The 25750-nt window shown below is 32.9% G+C and overlaps 11 non-coding genes across 11 annotated transcripts; all 11 read right to left on the bottom strand.

Annotated features, from left to right (window-relative positions):
• Positions 1–78: 78 nt before the first annotated feature.
• On the bottom strand, positions 79–150 carry TRNAQ-UUG (transfer RNA glutamine (anticodon UUG)). Its single transcript has one exon. It is a non-coding gene; the product is annotated as a tRNA-Gln (tRNA).
• Positions 151–2416: 2266 nt separating this feature from the next.
• Positions 2417–2488, bottom strand: TRNAQ-UUG (transfer RNA glutamine (anticodon UUG)). The gene has a single exon. It is a non-coding gene; the product is annotated as a tRNA-Gln (tRNA).
• A 2266-nt stretch (positions 2489–4754) lies between these two features.
• Positions 4755–4826, bottom strand: TRNAQ-UUG (transfer RNA glutamine (anticodon UUG)). Its single transcript has one exon. It is a non-coding gene; the product is annotated as a tRNA-Gln (tRNA).
• Positions 4827–7092: 2266 nt separating this feature from the next.
• On the bottom strand, positions 7093–7164 carry TRNAQ-UUG (transfer RNA glutamine (anticodon UUG)). The gene has a single exon. It is a non-coding gene; the product is annotated as a tRNA-Gln (tRNA).
• A 2266-nt stretch (positions 7165–9430) lies between these two features.
• Positions 9431–9502, bottom strand: TRNAQ-UUG (transfer RNA glutamine (anticodon UUG)). The gene has a single exon. It is a non-coding gene; the product is annotated as a tRNA-Gln (tRNA).
• A 2266-nt stretch (positions 9503–11768) lies between these two features.
• TRNAQ-UUG (transfer RNA glutamine (anticodon UUG)) lies at positions 11769–11840 on the bottom strand. The gene has a single exon. It is a non-coding gene; the product is annotated as a tRNA-Gln (tRNA).
• A 2266-nt stretch (positions 11841–14106) lies between these two features.
• TRNAQ-UUG (transfer RNA glutamine (anticodon UUG)) lies at positions 14107–14178 on the bottom strand. Its single transcript has one exon. It is a non-coding gene; the product is annotated as a tRNA-Gln (tRNA).
• Positions 14179–16444: 2266 nt separating this feature from the next.
• Positions 16445–16516, bottom strand: TRNAQ-UUG (transfer RNA glutamine (anticodon UUG)). Its single transcript has one exon. It is a non-coding gene; the product is annotated as a tRNA-Gln (tRNA).
• A 2266-nt stretch (positions 16517–18782) lies between these two features.
• Positions 18783–18854, bottom strand: TRNAQ-UUG (transfer RNA glutamine (anticodon UUG)). Its single transcript has one exon. It is a non-coding gene; the product is annotated as a tRNA-Gln (tRNA).
• Positions 18855–21120: 2266 nt separating this feature from the next.
• TRNAQ-UUG (transfer RNA glutamine (anticodon UUG)) lies at positions 21121–21192 on the bottom strand. The gene has a single exon. It is a non-coding gene; the product is annotated as a tRNA-Gln (tRNA).
• Positions 21193–23458: 2266 nt separating this feature from the next.
• Positions 23459–23530, bottom strand: TRNAQ-UUG (transfer RNA glutamine (anticodon UUG)). Its single transcript has one exon. It is a non-coding gene; the product is annotated as a tRNA-Gln (tRNA).
• Positions 23531–25750: the final 2220 nt, after the last annotated feature.

Here is a 25750-nt window from a genome sequence, read left to right as displayed (position 1 = left end):
TGGAAGATTTAAAAATGTTACGTCTGGATTAATCCTTCTGAAATGAGTTTGAAAAAAAAACACAATATGTTTATAAAATGGCCCCACCGAGATTTGAACTCGGATCGTTGGATTCAAAGTCCAAAGTGCTAACCATTACACCATGGAACCACCCACGCGAAAAGCACCCAGATTGCTGCAGCAATTTGGAAATATGGTCGTTTTTAATATTACACAAACAAAGATGAACTGCATTTTATTACTTTCATATTCTGGTAAACATTTGCATATTTAAAACTGCTTGGAAAGGATGTTGCGCAAAACAGTTAAATAACATTAGAATTTGTTGGATATTACTTATCACATGGGATATCATTTTGCAATAACATGTAAGCGGCAAACTGAGGAATTCTCTTCTCTCACAATGGAAAACTCAGACTAATACAGAAGCCTTGCATAATGTAATGGTAAGCACTCTGAACACTTAATCCAGTGGTCCGTGTTCAAGTATCAGTGGGACCTTCGTGAGCTCTAAGATCATCGTTTCCCTTTACTTGTTGGAATTTTTAGTTTGAAAAATGTCATATTTAAGAACTTACTTTGAATATTACCCTATATAAAGTATTTATGCATATGTAGCAGTGTGAGTCTTTATGACTATATGAAAATGTAAACATATAAATCATGACTAAACATAACTAGTAGAGGTGAAAAAACAAAGAGTTGATGCCTCTCCAAATTTGAATCATGAGCATTTTTTCCTCTTTTTTCTATATATTCAGAAATTGAGATAGTTGATTTTTGCTCATTTTTTCTGTAACAATATAGCTGATTTATACAGCAAGCATGAGTTGTTTAAAGTGGTGAAAAATAAAATCAGATTAGTCTCTATCTGTAATACATCTAATCAAAAGAATATGTTTTATGATTACAGATTGACTGTTGGAAATCCGTCTGGGACCTTTTTGCTCCACAATTTCAAGACTAAGGATCAGAATGACAAGTCTTGTATCTCAATAATACCGCAATTTTGATTCCTCTAGTATTGTTTTGAGGACTGCTTCTCCATTAAAATGTTCTGTATTCCCCTGATCAATAACAGGAAGGTTAGAAATGGTGGAGTTGTGAATTAGCTCTCTGAAATGTGTTTGAGAAAAACAGGATGTGATTTAAAAATGTCTAAATATTTTGAGAAGAACTTTGGTTTACATGTATTGAACAATTTCAGTTTTCTACAACTTGCAAACAGCTCATAGACATTGAGAAAACAATAATTTAATGACTATTTCAGCCTACTGGCATTTGCTGTGTGCTATAAATCAGCAAAGCTGACAAATGTGGAGTAGTTCAAGAGCAACAAAACGGCCCAGCAAACTTTGAAGTCAGATCATTGAATTCAAATTCCAAAGGGTTAACCATTACACCATGGAACCACCTATACCAGAGTCAGAGGTTCTGTTGCAGCAATTTGGAAATGTTTAAGGTTTTATTCTTATACAGTCAAAGACGAACAGCATTTTATAACTTTCAGAATCTGGTAAATCCTTTCATATTTAAAACACTTATGGAAGGATGCCTTTCCAAAAAAACAAATAGCATTATAACTCCTTTTACTACTCCTATCCAATTGGTACATAGGTTTTGCATCAACAATAAAGCTACCCACTGAGGCATTCTCTTCTTTCACAATGGAAAAAGCAGTCAACTTGATAAGGGTTCCATGGAGTAATGGGCATCACTCTGGGTCCCGAATCTAGTGATCCAAGTTCAAATTTCAGTGAGGGCTTCCAGACTTTTAGAATTTAATATGCCATTGATATTTAAGAAGTGTTATCTCAGAAAATATAATATTCACTTTATATACTGATACATATGAACTTGTATGTAGCTATTGATGTATATGTAGCCATATCTTTCTTTGTAGCTCTATAAAAATATAAAATACAAATGATTAAGAATAGAATCTGTAGAGATGAAAATCAGAAACAGATGTTGTCTATTCATATTTCAACACAAGTAGATTTGCCTCTCTCTTCTACATGTCCAGGAAATGAGATAGTTACTTTTTGCTGATTTGTTTCTGACCATATTATTAACTTCTACAGTGCATGTAACATGTTAATAATTTTGAAAGAGAAAACAAGATTAATACCTATGATACGTCTAATCAAATGAATGTATTTTGTGATTGTCGAATTACCATTGAAAATCAGTGAGAAGATTGTTTTCTTTTTCAGTTTCAAGGTTAACATCAAAACCGTATATCTTCAATCGCAATAATACCCCACTTTTGATTCCTCTACTTATGGTTTGATGAATGCTTGTTAATACATATTCCCCCATTTACATTATCAATAAATGGAAGATTTAAAAATGTTACGTCTGGATTAATCCTTCTGAAATGAGTTTGAAAAAAAAACACAATATGTTTATAAAATGGCCCCACCGAGATTTGAACTCGGATCGTTGGATTCAAAGTCCAAAGTGCTAACCATTACACCATGGAACCACCCACGCGAAAAGCACCCAGATTGCTGCAGCAATTTGGAAATATGGTCGTTTTTAATATTACACAAACAAAGATGAACTGCATTTTATTACTTTCATATTCTGGTAAACATTTGCATATTTAAAACTGCTTGGAAAGGATGTTGCGCAAAACAGTTAAATAACATTAGAATTTGTTGGATATTACTTATCACATGGGATATCATTTTGCAATAACATGTAAGCGGCAAACTGAGGAATTCTCTTCTCTCACAATGGAAAACTCAGACTAATACAGAAGCCTTGCATAATGTAATGGTAAGCACTCTGAACACTTAATCCAGTGGTCCGTGTTCAAGTATCAGTGGGACCTTCGTGAGCTCTAAGATCATCGTTTCCCTTTACTTGTTGGAATTTTTAGTTTGAAAAATGTCATATTTAAGAACTTACTTTGAATATTACCCTATATAAAGTATTTATGCATATGTAGCAGTGTGAGTCTTTATGACTATATGAAAATGTAAACATATAAATCATGACTAAACATAACTAGTAGAGGTGAAAAAACAAAGAGTTGATGCCTCTCCAAATTTGAATCATGAGCATTTTTTCCTCTTTTTTCTATATATTCAGAAATTGAGATAGTTGATTTTTGCTCATTTTTTCTGTAACAATATAGCTGATTTATACAGCAAGCATGAGTTGTTTAAAGTGGTGAAAAATAAAATCAGATTAGTCTCTATCTGTAATACATCTAATCAAAAGAATATGTTTTATGATTACAGATTGACTGTTGGAAATCCGTCTGAGGACCTTTTTGCTCCACAATTTCAAGACTAAGGATCAGAATGACAAGTCTTGTATCTCAATAATACCGCAATTTTGATTCCTCTAGTATTGTTTTGAGGACTGCTTCTCCATTAAAATGTTCTGTATTCCCCTGATCAATAACAGGAAGGTTAGAAATGGTGGAGTTGTGAATTAGCTCTCTGAAATGTGTTTGAGAAAAACAGGATGTGATTTAAAAATGTCTAAATATTTTGAGAAGAACTTTGGTTTACATGTATTGAACAATTTCAGTTTCTACAACTTGCAAACAGCTCATAGACATTGAGAAAACAATAATTTAATGACTATTTCAGCCTACTGGCATTTGCTGTGTGCTATAAATCAGCAAAGCTGACAAATGTGGAGTAGTTCAAGAGCAACAAAACGGCCCAGCAAACTTTGAAGTCAGATCATTGAATTCAAATTCCAAAGGGTTAACCATTACACCATGGAACCACCTATACCAGAGTCAGAGGTTCTGTTGCAGCAATTTGGAAATGTTTAAGGTTTTATTCTTATACAGTCAAAGACGAACAGCATTTTATAACTTTCAGAATCTGGTAAATCCTTTCATATTTAAAACACTTATGGAAGGATGCCTTTCCAAAAAAACAAATAGCATTATAACTCCTTTTACTACTCCTATCCAATTGGTACATAGGTTTTGCATCAACAATAAAGCTACCCACTGAGGCATTCTCTTCTTTCACAATGGAAAAAGCAGTCAACTTGATAAGGGTTCCATGGAGTAATGGGCATCACTCTGGGTCCCGAATCTAGTGATCCAAGTTCAAATTTCAGTGAGGGCTTCCAGACTTTTAGAATTTAATATGCCATTGATATTTAAGAAGTGTTATCTCAGAAAATATAATATTCACTTTATATACTTATACATATGAACTTGTATGTAGCTATTGATGTATATGTAGCCATATCTTTCTTTGTAGCTCTATAAAAATATAAAATACAAATGATTAAGAATAGAATCTGTAGAGATGAAAATCAGAAACAGATGTTGTCTATTCATATTTCAACACAAGTAGATTTGCCTCTCTCTTCTACATGTCCAGGAAATGAGATAGTTACTTTTTGCTGATTTGTTTCTGACCATATTATTAACTTCTACAGTGCATGTAACATGTTAATAATTTTGAAAGAGAAAACAAGATTAATACCTATGATACGTCTAATCAAATGAATGTATTTTGTGATTGTCGAATTACCATTGAAAATCAGTGAGAAGATTGTTTTCTTTTTCAGTTTCAAGGTTAACATCAAAACCGTATATCTTCAATCGCAATAATACCCCACTTTTGATTCCTCTACTTATGGTTTGATGAATGCTTGTTAATACATATTCCCCCATTTACATTATCAATAAATGGAAGATTTAAAAATGTTACGTCTGGATTAATCCTTCTGAAATGAGTTTGAAAAAAAAACACAATATGTTTATAAAATGGCCCCACCGAGATTTGAACTCGGATCGTTGGATTCAAAGTCCAAAGTGCTAACCATTACACCATGGAACCACCCACGCGAAAAGCACCCAGATTGCTGCAGCAATTTGGAAATATGGTCGTTTTTAATATTACACAAACAAAGATGAACTGCATTTTATTACTTTCATATTCTGGTAAACATTTGCATATTTAAAACTGCTTGGAAAGGATGTTGCGCAAAACAGTTAAATAACATTAGAATTTGTTGGATATTACTTATCACATGGGATATCATTTTGCAATAACATGTAAGCGGCAAACTGAGGAATTCTCTTCTCTCACAATGGAAAACTCAGACTAATACAGAAGCCTTGCATAATGTAATGGTAAGCACTCTGAACACTTAATCCAGTGGTCCGTGTTCAAGTATCAGTGGGACCTTCGTGAGCTCTAAGATCATCGTTTCCCTTTACTTGTTGGAATTTTTAGTTTGAAAAATGTCATATTTAAGAACTTACTTTGAATATTACCCTATATAAAGTATTTATGCATATGTAGCAGTGTGAGTCTTTATGACTATATGAAAATGTAAACATATAAATCATGACTAAACATAACTAGTAGAGGTGAAAAAACAAAGAGTTGATGCCTCTCCAAATTTGAATCATGAGCATTTTTTCCTCTTTTTTCTATATATTCAGAAATTGAGATAGTTGATTTTTGCTCATTTTTTCTGTAACAATATAGCTGATTTATACAGCAAGCATGAGTTGTTTAAAGTGGTGAAAAATAAAATCAGATTAGTCTCTATCTGTAATACATCTAATCAAAAGAATATGTTTTATGATTACAGATTGACTGTTGGAAATCCGTCTGAGGACCTTTTTGCTCCACAATTTCAAGACTAAGGATCAGAATGACAAGTCTTGTATCTCAATAATACCGCAATTTTGATTCCTCTAGTATTGTTTTGAGGACTGCTTCTCCATTAAAATGTTCTGTATTCCCCTGATCAATAACAGGAAGGTTAGAAATGGTGGAGTTGTGAATTAGCTCTCTGAAATGTGTTTGAGAAAAACAGGATGTGATTTAAAAATGTCTAAATATTTTGAGAAGAACTTTGGTTTACATGTATTGAACAATTTCAGTTTCTACAACTTGCAAACAGCTCATAGACATTGAGAAAACAATAATTTAATGACTATTTCAGCCTACTGGCATTTGCTGTGTGCTATAAATCAGCAAAGCTGACAAATGTGGAGTAGTTCAAGAGCAACAAAACGGCCCAGCAAACTTTGAAGTCAGATCATTGAATTCAAATTCCAAAGGGTTAACCATTACACCATGGAACCACCTATACCAGAGTCAGAGGTTCTGTTGCAGCAATTTGGAAATGTTTAAGGTTTTATTCTTATACAGTCAAAGACGAACAGCATTTTATAACTTTCAGAATCTGGTAAATCCTTTCATATTTAAAACACTTATGGAAGGATGCCTTTCCAAAAAAACAAATAGCATTATAACTCCTTTTACTACTCCTATCCAATTGGTACATAGGTTTTGCATCAACAATAAAGCTACCCACTGAGGCATTCTCTTCTTTCACAATGGAAAAAGCAGTCAACTTGATAAGGGTTCCATGGAGTAATGGGCATCACTCTGGGTCCCGAATCTAGTGATCCAAGTTCAAATTTCAGTGAGGGCTTCCAGACTTTTAGAATTTAATATGCCATTGATATTTAAGAAGTGTTATCTCAGAAAATATAATATTCACTTTATATACTGATACATATGAACTTGTATGTAGCTATTGATGTATATGTAGCCATATCTTTCTTTGTAGCTCTATAAAAATATAAAATACAAATGATTAAGAATAGAATCTGTAGAGATGAAAATCAGAAACAGATGTTGTCTATTCATATTTCAACACAAGTAGATTTGCCTCTCTCTTCTACATGTCCAGGAAATGAGATAGTTACTTTTTGCTGATTTGTTTCTGACCATATTATTAACTTCTACAGTGCATGTAACATGTTAATAATTTTGAAAGAGAAAACAAGATTAATACCTATGATACGTCTAATCAAATGAATGTATTTTGTGATTGTCGAATTACCATTGAAAATCAGTGAGAAGATTGTTTTCTTTTTCAGTTTCAAGGTTAACATCAAAACCGTATATCTTCAATCGCAATAATACCCCACTTTTGATTCCTCTACTTATGGTTTGATGAATGCTTGTTAATACATATTCCCCCATTTACATTATCAATAAATGGAAGATTTAAAAATGTTACGTCTGGATTAATCCTTCTGAAATGAGTTTGAAAAAAAAACACAATATGTTTATAAAATGGCCCCACCGAGATTTGAACTCGGATCGTTGGATTCAAAGTCCAAAGTGCTAACCATTACACCATGGAACCACCCACGCGAAAAGCACCCAGATTGCTGCAGCAATTTGGAAATATGGTCGTTTTTAATATTACACAAACAAAGATGAACTGCATTTTATTACTTTCATATTCTGGTAAACATTTGCATATTTAAAACTGCTTGGAAAGGATGTTGCGCAAAACAGTTAAATAACATTAGAATTTGTTGGATATTACTTATCACATGGGATATCATTTTGCAATAACATGTAAGCGGCAAACTGAGGAATTCTCTTCTCTCACAATGGAAAACTCAGACTAATACAGAAGCCTTGCATAATGTAATGGTAAGCACTCTGAACACTTAATCCAGTGGTCCGTGTTCAAGTATCAGTGGGACCTTCGTGAGCTCTAAGATCATCGTTTCCCTTTACTTGTTGGAATTTTTAGTTTGAAAAATGTCATATTTAAGAACTTACTTTGAATATTACCCTATATAAAGTATTTATGCATATGTAGCAGTGTGAGTCTTTATGACTATATGAAAATGTAAACATATAAATCATGACTAAACATAACTAGTAGAGGTGAAAAAACAAAGAGTTGATGCCTCTCCAAATTTGAATCATGAGCATTTTTTCCTCTTTTTTCTATATATTCAGAAATTGAGATAGTTGATTTTTGCTCATTTTTTCTGTAACAATATAGCTGATTTATACAGCAAGCATGAGTTGTTTAAAGTGGTGAAAAATAAAATCAGATTAGTCTCTATCTGTAATACATCTAATCAAAAGAATATGTTTTATGATTACAGATTGACTGTTGGAAATCCGTCTGAGGACCTTTTTGCTCCACAATTTCAAGACTAAGGATCAGAATGACAAGTCTTGTATCTCAATAATACCGCAATTTTGATTCCTCTAGTATTGTTTTGAGGACTGCTTCTCCATTAAAATGTTCTGTATTCCCCTGATCAATAACAGGAAGGTTAGAAATGGTGGAGTTGTGAATTAGCTCTCTGAAATGTGTTTGAGAAAAACAGGATGTGATTTAAAAATGTCTAAATATTTTGAGAAGAACTTTGGTTTACATGTATTGAACAATTTCAGTTTCTACAACTTGCAAACAGCTCATAGACATTGAGAAAACAATAATTTAATGACTATTTCAGCCTACTGGCATTTGCTGTGTGCTATAAATCAGCAAAGCTGACAAATGTGGAGTAGTTCAAGAGCAACAAAACGGCCCAGCAAACTTTGAAGTCAGATCATTGAATTCAAATTCCAAAGGGTTAACCATTACACCATGGAACCACCTATACCAGAGTCAGAGGTTCTGTTGCAGCAATTTGGAAATGTTTAAGGTTTTATTCTTATACAGTCAAAGACGAACAGCATTTTATAACTTTCAGAATCTGGTAAATCCTTTCATATTTAAAACACTTATGGAAGGATGCCTTTCCAAAAAAACAAATAGCATTATAACTCCTTTTACTACTCCTATCCAATTGGTACATAGGTTTTGCATCAACAATAAAGCTACCCACTGAGGCATTCTCTTCTTTCACAATGGAAAAAGCAGTCAACTTGATAAGGGTTCCATGGAGTAATGGGCATCACTCTGGGTCCCGAATCTAGTGATCCAAGTTCAAATTTCAGTGAGGGCTTCCAGACTTTTAGAATTTAATATGCCATTGATATTTAAGAAGTGTTATCTCAGAAAATATAATATTCACTTTATATACTGATACATATGAACTTGTATGTAGCTATTGATGTATATGTAGCCATATCTTTCTTTGTAGCTCTATAAAAATATAAAATACAAATGATTAAGAATAGAATCTGTAGAGATGAAAATCAGAAACAGATGTTGTCTATTCATATTTCAACACAAGTAGATTTGCCTCTCTCTTCTACATGTCCAGGAAATGAGATAGTTACTTTTTGCTGATTTGTTTCTGACCATATTATTAACTTCTACAGTGCATGTAACATGTTAATAATTTTGAAAGAGAAAACAAGATTAATACCTATGATACGTCTAATCAAATGAATGTATTTTGTGATTGTCGAATTACCATTGAAAATCAGTGAGAAGATTGTTTTCTTTTTCAGTTTCAAGGTTAACATCAAAACCGTATATCTTCAATCGCAATAATACCCCACTTTTGATTCCTCTACTTATGGTTTGATGAATGCTTGTTAATACATATTCCCCCATTTACATTATCAATAAATGGAAGATTTAAAAATGTTACGTCTGGATTAATCCTTCTGAAATGAGTTTGAAAAAAAAACACAATATGTTTATAAAATGGCCCCACCGAGATTTGAACTCGGATCGTTGGATTCAAAGTCCAAAGTGCTAACCATTACACCATGGAACCACCCACGCGAAAAGCACCCAGATTGCTGCAGCAATTTGGAAATATGGTCGTTTTTAATATTACACAAACAAAGATGAACTGCATTTTATTACTTTCATATTCTGGTAAACATTTGCATATTTAAAACTGCTTGGAAAGGATGTTGCGCAAAACAGTTAAATAACATTAGAATTTGTTGGATATTACTTATCACATGGGATATCATTTTGCAATAACATGTAAGCGGCAAACTGAGGAATTCTCTTCTCTCACAATGGAAAACTCAGACTAATACAGAAGCCTTGCATAATGTAATGGTAAGCACTCTGAACACTTAATCCAGTGGTCCGTGTTCAAGTATCAGTGGGACCTTCGTGAGCTCTAAGATCATCGTTTCCCTTTACTTGTTGGAATTTTTAGTTTGAAAAATGTCATATTTAAGAACTTACTTTGAATATTACCCTATATAAAGTATTTATGCATATGTAGCAGTGTGAGTCTTTATGACTATATGAAAATGTAAACATATAAATCATGACTAAACATAACTAGTAGAGGTGAAAAAACAAAGAGTTGATGCCTCTCCAAATTTGAATCATGAGCATTTTTTCCTCTTTTTTCTATATATTCAGAAATTGAGATAGTTGATTTTTGCTCATTTTTTCTGTAACAATATAGCTGATTTATACAGCAAGCATGAGTTGTTTAAAGTGGTGAAAAATAAAATCAGATTAGTCTCTATCTGTAATACATCTAATCAAAAGAATATGTTTTATGATTACAGATTGACTGTTGGAAATCCGTCTGAGGACCTTTTTGCTCCACAATTTCAAGACTAAGGATCAGAATGACAAGTCTTGTATCTCAATAATACCGCAATTTTGATTCCTCTAGTATTGTTTTGAGGACTGCTTCTCCATTAAAATGTTCTGTATTCCCCTGATCAATAACAGGAAGGTTAGAAATGGTGGAGTTGTGAATTAGCTCTCTGAAATGTGTTTGAGAAAAACAGGATGTGATTTAAAAATGTCTAAATATTTTGAGAAGAACTTTGGTTTACATGTATTGAACAATTTCAGTTTCTACAACTTGCAAACAGCTCATAGACATTGAGAAAACAATAATTTAATGACTATTTCAGCCTACTGGCATTTGCTGTGTGCTATAAATCAGCAAAGCTGACAAATGTGGAGTAGTTCAAGAGCAACAAAACGGCCCAGCAAACTTTGAAGTCAGATCATTGAATTCAAATTCCAAAGGGTTAACCATTACACCATGGAACCACCTATACCAGAGTCAGAGGTTCTGTTGCAGCAATTTGGAAATGTTTAAGGTTTTATTCTTATACAGTCAAAGACGAACAGCATTTTATAACTTTCAGAATCTGGTAAATCCTTTCATATTTAAAACACTTATGGAAGGATGCCTTTCCAAAAAAACAAATAGCATTATAACTCCTTTTACTACTCCTATCCAATTGGTACATAGGTTTTGCATCAACAATAAAGCTACCCACTGAGGCATTCTCTTCTTTCACAATGGAAAAAGCAGTCAACTTGATAAGGGTTCCATGGAGTAATGGGCATCACTCTGGGTCCCGAATCTAGTGATCCAAGTTCAAATTTCAGTGAGGGCTTCCAGACTTTTAGAATTTAATATGCCATTGATATTTAAGAAGTGTTATCTCAGAAAATATAATATTCACTTTATATACTGATACATATGAACTTGTATGTAGCTATTGATGTATATGTAGCCATATCTTTCTTTGTAGCTCTATAAAAATATAAAATACAAATGATTAAGAATAGAATCTGTAGAGATGAAAATCAGAAACAGATGTTGTCTATTCATATTTCAACACAAGTAGATTTGCCTCTCTCTTCTACATGTCCAGGAAATGAGATAGTTACTTTTTGCTGATTTGTTTCTGACCATATTATTAACTTCTACAGTGCATGTAACATGTTAATAATTTTGAAAGAGAAAACAAGATTAATACCTATGATACGTCTAATCAAATGAATGTATTTTGTGATTGTCGAATTACCATTGAAAATCAGTGAGAAGATTGTTTTCTTTTTCAGTTTCAAGGTTAACATCAAAACCGTATATCTTCAATCGCAATAATACCCCACTTTTGATTCCTCTACTTATGGTTTGATGAATGCTTGTTAATACATATTCCCCCATTTACATTATCAATAAATGGAAGATTTAAAAATGTTACGTCTGGATTAATCCTTCTGAAATGAGTTTGAAAAAAAAACACAATATGTTTATAAAATGGCCCCACCGAGATTTGAACTCGGATCGTTGGATTCAAAGTCCAAAGTGCTAACCATTACACCATGGAACCACCCACGCGAAAAGCACCCAGATTGCTGCAGCAATTTGGAAATATGGTCGTTTTTAATATTACACAAACAAAGATGAACTGCATTTTATTACTTTCATATTCTGGTAAACATTTGCATATTTAAAACTGCTTGGAAAGGATGTTGCGCAAAACAGTTAAATAACATTAGAATTTGTTGGATATTACTTATCACATGGGATATCATTTTGCAATAACATGTAAGCGGCAAACTGAGGAATTCTCTTCTCTCACAATGGAAAACTCAGACTAATACAGAAGCCTTGCATAATGTAATGGTAAGCACTCTGAACACTTAATCCAGTGGTCCGTGTTCAAGTATCAGTGGGACCTTCGTGAGCTCTAAGATCATCGTTTCCCTTTACTTGTTGGAATTTTTAGTTTGAAAAATGTCATATTTAAGAACTTACTTTGAATATTACCCTATATAAAGTATTTATGCATATGTAGCAGTGTGAGTCTTTATGACTATATGAAAATGTAAACATATAAATCATGACTAAACATAACTAGTAGAGGTGAAAAAACAAAGAGTTGATGCCTCTCCAAATTTGAATCATGAGCATTTTTTCCTCTTTTTTCTATATATTCAGAAATTGAGATAGTTGATTTTTGCTCATTTTTTCTGTAACAATATAGCTGATTTATACAGCAAGCATGAGTTGTTTAAAGTGGTGAAAAATAAAATCAGATTAGTCTCTATCTGTAATACATCTAATCAAAAGAATATGTTTTATGATTACAGATTGACTGTTGGAAATCCGTCTGAGGACCTTTTTGCTCCACAATTTCAAGACTAAGGATCAGAATGACAAGTCTTGTATCTCAATAATACCGCAATTTTGATTCCTCTAGTATTGTTTTGAGGACTGCTTCTCCATTAAAATGTTCTGTATTCCCCTGATCAATAACAGGAAGGTTAGAAATGGTGGAGTTGTGAATTAGCTCTCTGAAATGTGTTTGAGAAAAACAGGATGTGATTTAAAAATGTCTAAATATTTTGAGAAGAACTTTGGTTTACATGTATTGAACAATTTCAGTTTCTACAACTTGCAAACAGCTCATAGACATTGAGAAAACAATAATTTAATGACTATTTCAGCCTACTGGCATTTGCTGTGTGCTATAAATCAGCAAAGCTGACAAATGTGGAGTAGTTCAAGAGCAACAAAACGGCCCAGCAAACTTTGAAGTCAGATCATTGAATTCAAATTCCAAAGGGTTAACCATTACACCATGGAACCACCTATACCAGAGTCAGAGGTTCTGTTGCAGCAATTTGGAAATGTTTAAGGTTTTATTCTTATACAGTCAAAGACGAACAGCATTTTATAACTTTCAGAATCTGGTAAATCCTTTCATATTTAAAACACTTATGGAAGGATGCCTTTCCAAAAAAACAAATAGCATTATAACTCCTTTTACTACTCCTATCCAATTGGTACATAGGTTTTGCATCAACAATAAAGCTACCCACTGAGGCATTCTCTTCTTTCACAATGGAAAAAGCAGTCAACTTGATAAGGGTTCCATGGAGTAATGGGCATCACTCTGGGTCCCGAATCTAGTGATCCAAGTTCAAATTTCAGTGAGGGCTTCCAGACTTTTAGAATTTAATATGCCATTGATATTTAAGAAGTGTTATCTCAGAAAATATAATATTCACTTTATATACTGATACATATGAACTTGTATGTAGCTATTGATGTATATGTAGCCATATCTTTCTTTGTAGCTCTATAAAAATATAAAATACAAATGATTAAGAATAGAATCTGTAGAGATGAAAATCAGAAACAGATGTTGTCTATTCATATTTCAACACAAGTAGATTTGCCTCTCTCTTCTACATGTCCAGGAAATGAGATAGTTACTTTTTGCTGATTTGTTTCTGACCATATTATTAACTTCTACAGTGCATGTAACATGTTAATAATTTTGAAAGAGAAAACAAGATTAATACCTATGATACGTCTAATCAAATGAATGTATTTTGTGATTGTCGAATTACCATTGAAAATCAGTGAGAAGATTGTTTTCTTTTTCAGTTTCAAGGTTAACATCAAAACCGTATATCTTCAATCGCAATAATACCCCACTTTTGATTCCTCTACTTATGGTTTGATGAATGCTTGTTAATACATATTCCCCCATTTACATTATCAATAAATGGAAGATTTAAAAATGTTACGTCTGGATTAATCCTTCTGAAATGAGTTTGAAAAAAAAACACAATATGTTTATAAAATGGCCCCACCGAGATTTGAACTCGGATCGTTGGATTCAAAGTCCAAAGTGCTAACCATTACACCATGGAACCACCCACGCGAAAAGCACCCAGATTGCTGCAGCAATTTGGAAATATGGTCGTTTTTAATATTACACAAACAAAGATGAACTGCATTTTATTACTTTCATATTCTGGTAAACATTTGCATATTTAAAACTGCTTGGAAAGGATGTTGCGCAAAACAGTTAAATAACATTAGAATTTGTTGGATATTACTTATCACATGGGATATCATTTTGCAATAACATGTAAGCGGCAAACTGAGGAATTCTCTTCTCTCACAATGGAAAACTCAGACTAATACAGAAGCCTTGCATAATGTAATGGTAAGCACTCTGAACACTTAATCCAGTGGTCCGTGTTCAAGTATCAGTGGGACCTTCGTGAGCTCTAAGATCATCGTTTCCCTTTACTTGTTGGAATTTTTAGTTTGAAAAATGTCATATTTAAGAACTTACTTTGAATATTACCCTATATAAAGTATTTATGCATATGTAGCAGTGTGAGTCTTTATGACTATATGAAAATGTAAACATATAAATCATGACTAAACATAACTAGTAGAGGTGAAAAAACAAAGAGTTGATGCCTCTCCAAATTTGAATCATGAGCATTTTTTCCTCTTTTTTCTATATATTCAGAAATTGAGATAGTTGATTTTTGCTCATTTTTTCTGTAACAATATAGCTGATTTATACAGCAAGCATGAGTTGTTTAAAGTGGTGAAAAATAAAATCAGATTAGTCTCTATCTGTAATACATCTAATCAAAAGAATATGTTTTATGATTACAGATTGACTGTTGGAAATCCGTCTGAGGACCTTTTTGCTCCACAATTTCAAGACTAAGGATCAGAATGACAAGTCTTGTATCTCAATAATACCGCAATTTTGATTCCTCTAGTATTGTTTTGAGGACTGCTTCTCCATTAAAATGTTCTGTATTCCCCTGATCAATAACAGGAAGGTTAGAAATGGTGGAGTTGTGAATTAGCTCTCTGAAATGTGTTTGAGAAAAACAGGATGTGATTTAAAAATGTCTAAATATTTTGAGAAGAACTTTGGTTTACATGTATTGAACAATTTCAGTTTCTACAACTTGCAAACAGCTCATAGACATTGAGAAAACAATAATTTAATGACTATTTCAGCCTACTGGCATTTGCTGTGTGCTATAAATCAGCAAAGCTGACAAATGTGGAGTAGTTCAAGAGCAACAAAACGGCCCAGCAAACTTTGAAGTCAGATCATTGAATTCAAATTCCAAAGGGTTAACCATTACACCATGGAACCACCTATACCAGAGTCAGAGGTTCTGTTGCAGCAATTTGGAAATGTTTAAGGTTTTATTCTTATACAGTCAAAGACGAACAGCATTTTATAACTTTCCGAATCTGGTAAATCCTTTCATATTTAAAACACTTATGGAAGGATGCCTTTCCAAAAAAACAAATAGCATTATAACTCCTTTTACTACTCCTATCCAATTGGTACATAGGTTTTGCATCAACAATAAAGCTACCCACTGAGGCATTCTCTTCTTTCACAATGGAAAAAGCAGTCAACTTGATAAGGGTTCCATGGAGTAATGGGCATCACTCTGGGTCCCGAATCTAGTGATCCAAGTTCAAATTTCAGTGAGGGCTTCCAGACTTTTAGAATTTAATATGCCATTGATATTTAAGAAGTGTTATCTCAGAAAATATAATATTCACTTTATATACTGATACATATGAACTTGTATGTAGCTATTGATGTATATGTAGCCATATCTTTCTTTGTAGCTCTATAAAAATATAAAATACAAATGATTAAGAATAGAATCTGTAGAGATGAAAATCAGAAACAGATGTTGTCTATTCATATTTCAACACAAGTAGATTTGCCTCTCTCTTCTACATGTCCAGGAAATGAGATAGTTACTTTTTGCTGATTTGTTTCTGACCATATTATTAACTTCTACAGTGCATGTAACATGTTAATAATTTTGAAAGAGAAAACAAGATTAATACCTATGATACGTCTAATCAAATGAATGTATTTTGTGATTGTCGAATTACCATTGAAAATCAGTGAGAAGATTGTTTTCTTTTTCAGTTTCAAGGTTAACATCAAAACCGTATATCTTCAATCGCAATAATACCCCACTTTTGATTCCTCTACTTATGGTTTGATGAATGCTTGTTAATACATATTCCCCCATTTACATTATCAATAAATGGAAGATTTAAAAATGTTACGTCTGGATTAATCCTTCTGAAATGAGTTTGAAAAAAAAACACAATATGTTTATAAAATGGCCCCACCGAGATTTGAACTCGGATCGTTGGATTCAAAGTCCAAAGTGCTAACCATTACACCATGGAACCACCCACGCGAAAAGCACCCAGATTGCTGCAGCAATTTGGAAATATGGTCGTTTTTAATATTACACAAACAAAGATGAACTGCATTTTATTACTTTCATATTCTGGTAAACATTTGCATATTTAAAACTGCTTGGAAAGGATGTTGCGCAAAACAGTTAAATAACATTAGAATTTGTTGGATATTACTTATCACATGGGATATCATTTTGCAATAACATGTAAGCGGCAAACTGAGGAATTCTCTTCTCTCACAATGGAAAACTCAGACTAATACAGAAGCCTTGCATAATGTAATGGTAAGCACTCTGAACACTTAATCCAGTGGTCCGTGTTCAAGTATCAGTGGGACCTTCGTGAGCTCTAAGATCATCGTTTCCCTTTACTTGTTGGAATTTTTAGTTTGAAAAATGTCATATTTAAGAACTTACTTTGAATATTACCCTATATAAAGTATTTATGCATATGTAGCAGTGTGAGTCTTTATGACTATATGAAAATGTAAACATATAAATCATGACTAAACATAACTAGTAGAGGTGAAAAAACAAAGAGTTGATGCCTCTCCAAATTTGAATCATGAGCATTTTTTCCTCTTTTTTCTATATATTCAGAAATTGAGATAGTTGATTTTTGCTCATTTTTTCTGTAACAATATAGCTGATTTATACAGCAAGCATGAGTTGTTTAAAGTGGTGAAAAATAAAATCAGATTAGTCTCTATCTGTAATACATCTAATCAAAAGAATATGTTTTATGATTACAGATTGACTGTTGGAAATCCGTCTGAGGACCTTTTTGCTCCACAATTTCAAGACTAAGGATCAGAATGACAAGTCTTGTATCTCAATAATACCGCAATTTTGATTCCTCTAGTATTGTTTTGAGGACTGCTTCTCCATTAAAATGTTCTGTATTCCCCTGATCAATAACAGGAAGGTTAGAAATGGTGGAGTTGTGAATTAGCTCTCTGAAATGTGTTTGAGAAAAACAGGATGTGATTTAAAAATGTCTAAATATTTTGAGAAGAACTTTGGTTTACATGTATTGAACAATTTCAGTTTCTACAACTTGCAAACAGCTCATAGACATTGAGAAAACAATAATTTAATGACTATTTCAGCCTACTGGCATTTGCTGTGTGCTATAAATCAGCAAAGCTGACAAATGTGGAGTAGTTCAAGAGCAACAAAACGGCCCAGCAAACTTTGAAGTCAGATCATTGAATTCAAATTCCAAAGGGTTAACCATTACACCATGGAACCACCTATACCAGAGTCAGAGGTTCTGTTGCAGCAATTTGGAAATGTTTAAGGTTTTATTCTTATACAGTCAAAGACGAACAGCATTTTATAACTTTCAGAATCTGGTAAATCCTTTCATATTTAAAACACTTATGGAAGGATGCCTTTCCAAAAAAACAAATAGCATTATAACTCCTTTTACTACTCCTATCCAATTGGTACATAGGTTTTGCATCAACAATAAAGCTACCCACTGAGGCATTCTCTTCTTTCACAATGGAAAAAGCAGTCAACTTGATAAGGGTTCCATGGAGTAATGGGCATCACTCTGGGTCCCGAATCTAGTGATCCAAGTTCAAATTTCAGTGAGGGCTTCCAGACTTTTAGAATTTAATATGCCATTGATATTTAAGAAGTGTTATCTCAGAAAATATAATATTCACTTTATATACTGATACATATGAACTTGTATGTAGCTATTGATGTATATGTAGCCATATCTTTCTTTGTAGCTCTATAAAAATATAAAATACAAATGATTAAGAATAGAATCTGTAGAGATGAAAATCAGAAACAGATGTTGTCTATTCATATTTCAACACAAGTAGATTTGCCTCTCTCTTCTACATGTCCAGGAAATGAGATAGTTACTTTTTGCTGATTTGTTTCTGACCATATTATTAACTTCTACAGTGCATGTAACATGTTAATAATTTTGAAAGAGAAAACAAGATTAATACCTATGATACGTCTAATCAAATGAATGTATTTTGTGATTGTCGAATTACCATTGAAAATCAGTGAGAAGATTGTTTTCTTTTTCAGTTTCAAGGTTAACATCAAAACCGTATATCTTCAATCGCAATAATACCCCACTTTTGATTCCTCTACTTATGGTTTGATGAATGCTTGTTAATACATATTCCCCCATTTACATTATCAATAAATGGAAGATTTAAAAATGTTACGTCTGGATTAATCCTTCTGAAATGAGTTTGAAAAAAAAACACAATATGTTTATAAAATGGCCCCACCGAGATTTGAACTCGGATCGTTGGATTCAAAGTCCAAAGTGCTAACCATTACACCATGGAACCACCCACGCGAAAAGCACCCAGATTGCTGCAGCAATTTGGAAATATGGTCGTTTTTAATATTACACAAACAAAGATGAACTGCATTTTATTACTTTCATATTCTGGTAAACATTTGCATATTTAAAACTGCTTGGAAAGGATGTTGCGCAAAACAGTTAAATAACATTAGAATTTGTTGGATATTACTTATCACATGGGATATCATTTTGCAATAACATGTAAGCGGCAAACTGAGGAATTCTCTTCTCTCACAATGGAAAACTCAGACTAATACAGAAGCCTTGCATAATGTAATGGTAAGCACTCTGAACACTTAATCCAGTGGTCCGTGTTCAAGTATCAGTGGGACCTTCGTGAGCTCTAAGATCATCGTTTCCCTTTACTTGTTGGAATTTTTAGTTTGAAAAATGTCATATTTAAGAACTTACTTTGAATATTACCCTATATAAAGTATTTATGCATATGTAGCAGTGTGAGTCTTTATGACTATATGAAAATGTAAACATATAAATCATGACTAAACATAACTAGTAGAGGTGAAAAAACAAAGAGTTGATGCCTCTCCAAATTTGAATCATGAGCATTTTTTCCTCTTTTTTCTATATATTCAGAAATTGAGATAGTTGATTTTTGCTCATTTTTTCTGTAACAATATAGCTGATTTATACAGCAAGCATGAGTTGTTTAAAGTGGTGAAAAATAAAATCAGATTAGTCTCTATCTGTAATACATCTAATCAAAAGAATATGTTTTATGATTACAGATTGACTGTTGGAAATCCGTCTGAGGACCTTTTTGCTCCACAATTTCAAGACTAAGGATCAGAATGACAAGTCTTGTATCTCAATAATACCGCAATGTTGATTCCTCTAGTATTGTTTTGAGGACTGCTTCTCCATTAAAATGTTCTGTATTCCCCTGATCAATAACAGGAAGGTTAGAAATGGTGGAGTTGTGAATTAGCTCTCTGAAATGTGTTTGAGAAAAACAGGATGTGATTTAAAAATGTCTAAATATTTTGAGAAGAACTTTGGTTTACATGTATTGAACAATTTCAGTTTCTACAACTTGCAAACAGCTCATAGACATTGAGAAAACAATAATTTAATGACTATTTCAGCCTACTGGCATTTGCTGTGTGCTATAAATCAGCAAAGCTGACAAATGTGGAGTAGTTCAAGAGCAACAAAACGGCCCAGCAAACTTTGAAGTCAGATCATTGAATTCAAATTCCAAAGGGTTAACCATTACACCATGGAACCACCTATACCAGAGTCAGAGGTTCTGTTGCAGCAATTTGGAAATGTTTAAGGTTTTATTCTTATACAGTCAAAGACGAACAGCATTTTATAACTTTCAGAATCTGGTAAATCCTTTCATATTTAAAACACTTATGGAAGGATGCCTTTCCAAAAAAACAAATAGCATTATAACTCCTTTTACTACTCCTATCCAATTGGTACATAGGTTTTGCATCAACAATAAAGCTACCCACTGAGGCATTCTCTTCTTTCACAATGGAAAAAGCAGTCAACTTGATAAGGGTTCCATGGAGTAATGGGCATCACTCTGGGTCCCGAATCTAGTGATCCAAGTTCAAATTTCAGTGAGGGCTTCCAGACTTTTAGAATTTAATATGCCATTGATATTTAAGAAGTGTTATCTCAGAAAATATAATATTCACTTTATATACTTATACATATGAACTTGTATGTAGCTATTGATGTATATGTAGCCATATCTTTCTTTGTAGCTCTATAAAAATATAAAATACAAATGATTAAGAATAGAATCTGTAGAGATGAAAATCAGAAACAGATGTTGTCTATTCATATTTCAACACAAGTAGATTTGCCTCTCTCTTCTACATGTCCAGGAAATGAGATAGTTACTTTTTGCTGATTTGTTTCTGACCATATTATTAACTTCTACAGTGCATGTAACATGTTAATAATTTTGAAAGAGAAAACAAGATTAATACCTATGATACGTCTAATCAAATGAATGTATTTTGTGATTGTCGAATTACCATTGAAAATCAGTGAGAAGATTGTTTTCTTTTTCAGTTTCAAGGTTAACATCAAAACCGTATATCTTCAATCGCAATAATACCCCACTTTTGATTCCTCTACTTATGGTTTGATGAATGCTTGTTAATACATATTCCCCCATTTACATTATCAATAAATGGAAGATTTAAAAATGTTACGTCTGGATTAATCCTTCTGAAATGAGTTTGAAAAAAAAACACAATATGTTTATAAAATGGCCCCACCGAGATTTGAACTCGGATCGTTGGATTCAAAGTCCAAAGTGCTAACCATTACACCATGGAACCACCCACGCGAAAAGCACCCAGATTGCTGCAGCAATTTGGAAATATGGTCGTTTTTAATATTACACAAACAAAGATGAACTGCATTTTATTACTTTCATATTCTGGTAAACATTTGCATATTTAAAACTGCTTGGAAAGGATGTTGCGCAAAACAGTTAAATAACATTAGAATTTGTTGGATATTACTTATCACATGGGATATCATTTTGCAATAACATGTAAGCGGCAAACTGAGGAATTCTCTTCTCTCACAATGGAAAACTCAGACTAATACAGAAGCCTTGCATAATGTAATGGTAAGCACTCTGAACACTTAATCCAGTGGTCCGTGTTCAAGTATCAGTGGGACCTTCGTGAGCTCTAAGATCATCGTTTCCCTTTACTTGTTGGAATTTTTAGTTTGAAAAATGTCATATTTAAGAACTTACTTTGAATATTACCCTATATAAAGTATTTATGCATATGTAGCAGTGTGAGTCTTTATGACTATATGAAAATGTAAACATATAAATCATGACTAAACATAACTAGTAGAGGTGAAAAAACAAAGAGTTGATGCCTCTCCAAATTTGAATCATGAGCATTTTTTCCTCTTTTTTCTATATATTCAGAAATTGAGATAGTTGATTTTTGCTCATTTTTTCTGTAACAATATAGCTGATTTATACAGCAAGCATGAGTTGTTTAAAGTGGTGAAAAATAAAATCAGATTAGTCTCTATCTGTAATACATCTAATCAAAAGAATATGTTTTATGATTACAGATTGACTGTTGGAAATCCGTCTGAGGACCTTTTTGCTCCACAATTTCAAGACTAAGGATCAGAATGACAAGTCTTGTATCTCAATAATACCGCAATGTTGATTCCTCTAGTATTGTTTTGAGGACTGCTTCTCCATTAAAATGTTCTGTATTCCCCTGATCAATAACAGGAAGGTTAGAAATGGTGGAGTTGTGAATTAGCTCTCTGAAATGTGTTTGAGAAAAACAGGATGTGATTTAAAAATGTCTAAATATTTTGAGAAGAACTTTGGTTTACATGTATTGAACAATTTCAGTTTCTACAACTTGCAAACAGCTCATAGACATTGAGAAAACAATAATTTAATGACTATTTCAGCCTACTGGCATTTGCTGTGTGCTATAAATCAGCAAAGCTGACAAATGTGGAGTAGTTCAAGAGCAACAAAACGGCCCAGCAAACTTTGAAGTCAGATCATTGAATTCAAATTCCAAAGGGTTAACCATTACACCATGGAACCACCTATACCAGAGTCAGAGGTTCTGTTGCAGCAATTTGGAAATGTTTAAGGTTTTATTCTTATACAGTCAAAGACGAACAGCATTTTATAACTTTCAGAATCTGGTAAATCCTTTCATATTTAAAACACTTATGGAAGGATGCCTTTCCAAAAAAACAAATAGCATTATAACTCCTTTTACTACTCCTATCCAATTGGTACATAGGTTTTGCATCAACAATAAAGCTACCCACTGAGGCATTCTCTTCTTTCACAATGGAAAAAGCAGTCAACTTGATAAGGGTTCCATGGAGTAATGGGCATCACTCTGGGTCCCGAATCTAGTGATCCAAGTTCAAATTTCAGTGAGGGCTTCCAGACTTTTAGAATTTAATATGCCATTGATATTTAAGAAGTGTTATCTCAGAAAATATAATATTCACTTTATATACTTATACATATGAACTTGTATGTAGCTATTGATGTATATGTAGCCATATCTTTCTTTGTAGCTCTATAAAAATATAAAATACAAATGATTAAGAATAGAATCTGTAGAGATGAAAATCAGAAACAGATGTTGTCTATTCATATTTCAACACAAGTAGATTTGCCTCTCTCTTCTACATGTCCAGGAAATGAGATAGTTACTTTTTGCTGATTTGTTTCTGACCATATTATTAACTTCTACAGTGCATGTAACATGTTAATAATTTTGAAAGAGAAAACAAGATTAATACCTATGATACGTCTAATCAAATGAATGTATTTTGTGATTGTTGAATTACCATTGAAAATCAGTGAGAAGATTGTTTTCTTTTTCAGTTTCAAGGTTAACATCAAAACCGTATATCTTCAATCGCAATAATACCCCACTTTTGATTCCTCTACTTATGGTTTGATGAATGCTTGTTAATACATATTCCCCCATTTACATTATCAATAAATGGAAGATTTAAAAATGTTACGTCTGGATTAATCCTTCTGAAATGAGTTTGAAAAAAAACCACAATATGTTTATAAAATGGCCCCACCGAGATTTGAACTCGGATCGTTGGATTCAAAGTCCAAAGTGCTAACCATTACACCATGGAACCACCCACGCGAAAAGCACCCAGATTGCTGCAGCAATTTGGAAATATGGTCGTTTTTAATATTACACAAACAAAGATGAACTGCATTTTATTACTTTCATATTCTGGTAAACATTTGCATATTTAAAACTGCTTGGAAAGGATGTTGCGCAAAACAGTTAAATAACATTAGAATTTGTTGGATATTACTTATCACATGGGATATCATTTTGCAATAACATGTAAGCGGCAAACTGAGGAATTCTCTTCTCTCACAATGGAAAACTCAGACTAATACAGAAGCCTTGCATAATGTAATGGTAAGCACTCTGAACACTTAATCCAGTGGTCCGTGTTCAAGTATCAGTGGGACCTTCGTGAGCTCTAAGATCATCGTTTCCCTTTACTTGTTGGAATTTTTAGTTTGAAAAATGTCATATTTAAGAACTTACTTTGAATATTACCCTATATAAAGTATTTATGCATATGTAGCAGTGTGAGTCTTTATGACTATATGAAAATGTAAACATATAAATCATGACTAAACATAACTAGTAGAGGTGAAAAAACAAAGAGTTGATGCCTCTCCAAATTTGAATCATGAGCATTTTTTCCTCTTTTTTCTATATATTCAGAAATTGAGATAGTTGATTTTTGCTCATTTTTTCTGTAACAATATAGCTGATTTATACAGCAAGCATGAGTTGTTTAAAGTGGTGAAAAATAAAATCAGATTAGTCTCTATCTGTAATACATCTAATCAAAAGAATATGTTTTATGATTACAGATTGACTGTTGGAAATCCGTCTGAGGACCTTTTTGCTCCACAATTTCAAGACTAAGGATCAGAATGACAAGTCTTGTATCTCAATAATACCGCAATTTTGATTCCTCTAGTATTGTTTTGAGGACTGCTTCTCCATTAAAATGTTCTGTATTCCCCTGATCAATAACAGGAAGGTTAGAAATGGTGGAGTTGTGAATTAGCTCTCTGAAATGTGTTTGAGAAAAACAGGATGTGATTTAAAAATGTCTAAATATTTTGAGAAGAACTTTGGTTTACATGTATTGAACAATTTCAGTTTCTACAACTTGCAAACAGCTCATAGACATTGAGAAAACAATAATTTAATGACTATTTCAGCCTACTGGCATTTGCTGTGTGCTATAAATCAGCAAAGCTGACAAATGTGGAGTAGTTCAAGAGCAACAAAACGGCCCAGCAAACTTTGAAGTCAGATCATTGAATTCAAATTCCAAAGGGTTAACCATTACACCATGGAACCACCTATACCAGAGTCAGAGGTTCTGTTGCAGCAATTTGGAAATGTTTAAGGTTTTATTCTTATACAGTCAAAGACGAACAGCATTTTATAACTTTCAGAATCTGGTAAATCCTTTCATATTTAAAACACTTATGGAAGGATGCCTTTCCAAAAAAACAAATAGCATTATAACTCCTTTTACTACTCCTATCCAATTGGTACATAGGTTTTGCATCAACAATAAAGCTACCCACTGAGGCATTCTCTTCTTTCACAATGGAAAAAGCAGTCAACTTGATAAGGGTTCCATGGAGTAATGGGCATCACTCTGGGTCCCGAATCTAGTGATCCAAGTTCAAATTTCAGTGAGGGCTTCCAGACTTTTAGAATTTAATATGCCATTGATATTTAAGAAGTGTTATCTCAGAAAATATAATATTCACTTTATATACTTATACATATGAACTTGTATGTAGCTATTGATGTATATGTAGCCATATCTTTCTTTGTAGCTCTATAAAAATATAAAATACAAATGATTAAGAATAGAATCTGTAGAGATGAAAATCAGAAACAGATGTTGTCTATTCATATTTCAACACAAGTAGATTTGCCTCTCTCTTCTACATGTCCAGGAAATGAGATAGTTACTTTTTGCTGATTTGTTTCTGACCATATTATTAACTTCTACAGTGCATGTAACATGTTAATAATTTTGAAAGAGAAAACAAGATTAATACCTATGATACGTCTAATCAAATGAATGTATTTTGTGATTGTTGAATTACCATTGAAAATCAGTGAGAAGATTGTTTTCTTTTTCAGTTTCAAGGTTAACATCAAAACCGTATATCTTCAATCGCAATAATACCCCACTTTTGATTCCTCTACTTATGGTTTGATGAATGCTTGTTAATACATATTCCCCCATTTACATTATCAATAAATGGAAGATTTAAAAATGTTACGTCTGGATTAA

Source organism: Pleurodeles waltl, chromosome 2_1 (assembly GCF_031143425.1).
Source record: "Pleurodeles waltl isolate 20211129_DDA chromosome 2_1, aPleWal1.hap1.20221129, whole genome shotgun sequence".
Taxonomy (NCBI): Eukaryota; Metazoa; Chordata; class Amphibia; order Caudata; family Salamandridae; genus Pleurodeles; species Pleurodeles waltl.
Note: the sequence above shows the minus strand (reverse complement) of the source record. Positions and strands in the feature narration are given on the sequence as shown.